Source organism: Cyclopterus lumpus, chromosome 6 (genome assembly GCF_009769545.1).
Source record: "Cyclopterus lumpus isolate fCycLum1 chromosome 6, fCycLum1.pri, whole genome shotgun sequence".
NCBI classification, from domain to species: domain Eukaryota; kingdom Metazoa; phylum Chordata; class Actinopteri; order Perciformes; family Cyclopteridae; genus Cyclopterus; species Cyclopterus lumpus.
This window is the reverse complement of record NC_046971.1, coordinates 5,580,734-5,582,440: the sequence shown is the minus strand read 5'-3', so window position 1 is coordinate 5,582,440 and position 1,707 is coordinate 5,580,734.

The following is a 1,707-nucleotide window of genomic DNA, read 5'->3' as shown; positions in this document are numbered from 1 at the left end:
ACTACTGAGGAGTCATGGAATTATATTATGAATGCAGTCAAACATCAGCATTTGCTGAGAATCTCCTGGACAAAATAAAAAATCTGTTCTAATGCAACTGTTCTAGTTTACCACATGCAGCAGGGTCCTGTCAATGCCAATAAAGCTCTTTGTTCAGACACCCCTTTGATTACGACAGTGTTGTTGTTGTTTTATTAAAGCAGTAAGACATGCTGATCAAAACAGGCCGCTCTGATTATCTGCCATTTGGCTCAAGTTCCAGTGGGGGAAAAAAAAAAAGAAAAAAAAAGATTTAGAACAACATTGTCTTGCTGCGGTTTAATCAAGTCTGGAGCTTTGACAGCACAGCGGTGGTCCAGGCAGACTGCTGCAGCAACACACCGAGGTGATAATTGAGACCGCGTGGTGAAAGCTGAGCTTCTTCGCTCTGCACAGGATGACTTGAGAAGGTAATATGTCGTCAAAATGTCCCGGGTTCCTGCTCCGTTTGAAGATTACATCTCAACTCGGGAGGGGAAATGAGATCTGATAAAGAATTCCTCTGAGCTCAGGGACGTTAGTGAGCTATGAAGCTGTGAGGTAATATGGTGAGATGATAGAATCAAGACAAATGGTGTATATTGTTGCAGAATTAGATGGATTTAGATTAAAACTGATTTAAGGGGTCAGTCTGAGTTAATCCATATTGCAATATATTTTGTCTTTATAGTACAACATTTCCGCTTTGTGTTTCAATGTTTCTTTATTGTGGCCCAAGGGAGGGGACAGTAACACGAAAAGGTAATTTCATGGTGAAGAGCTTTGATTGACAGTCACACTCTTTCGGCCTTGTGGCCTTAAGGTCTAACCGCTGATGTGGTTTTTTTACTCAAAAACAGTCACGTCAAGGAAGGACCTGATGGATAAGACACAATTAGGGCGCAGACGTGGACTCCTGCGTCGTCGACTTCAAAAGTCTTCGTTTTTTCGCCCGTCCGGACTAAAACGCAATCACAGAGTCTTAAAAAAAATGAGTTTTTAAGCGTTTGTGTGTAAACATGCCAAACGTTATGTGTTTTATCACTGGAACGCATTAGTGTGGACGGAGCCTGAGACACTGCAGATGGACAGAAAGTTCTCTCTCCAAACGATGTAGGCTCCATGTCCACGGGGCAAATGTTTGCTCACAGGTCTGCAGCACGTTTTTTCATCGTGATCACGTAGTTGAACTTGATGCAAAGTGCACAGTAAAACGTGGGAGCTATAAAAGAGGATGAGAAGTAAACAACACAGGTTTCAAAAAGAGTCACAAATAAAAAGGCAGGAAATGCACGCCACATGTTTCGAAGCCTTGAGTCATCCACAACACATTTTAGTGCTTTATAATTTTATATTGGAAAAAATACTCCACAGGACACCTTTTTATCAAAGCACGTCCACGGATTATTGAGCCCCGAAAAAACATCACGACTTTGATAAAGGCGGGTTCACACACTTCTAGTTGCAGTGGTTATGCTAAGGGTGCTACACAGTGTTTTTTGGGTTACATAAGGCAGCCTGTGCGCTCGCATACTGCAGGGGCACACTCGTATCAGTGGGTGACAACCCCTCCAGGGCAATGTATGCCTCCCCAGGGAGGCGAGGGTACGTGTCATTGGTGCAAACGTTTGGCTTGGGCTCACAGGGAGCATTTTAATTGTAGCCCGTGTCATGCTGAAATAATCAAGG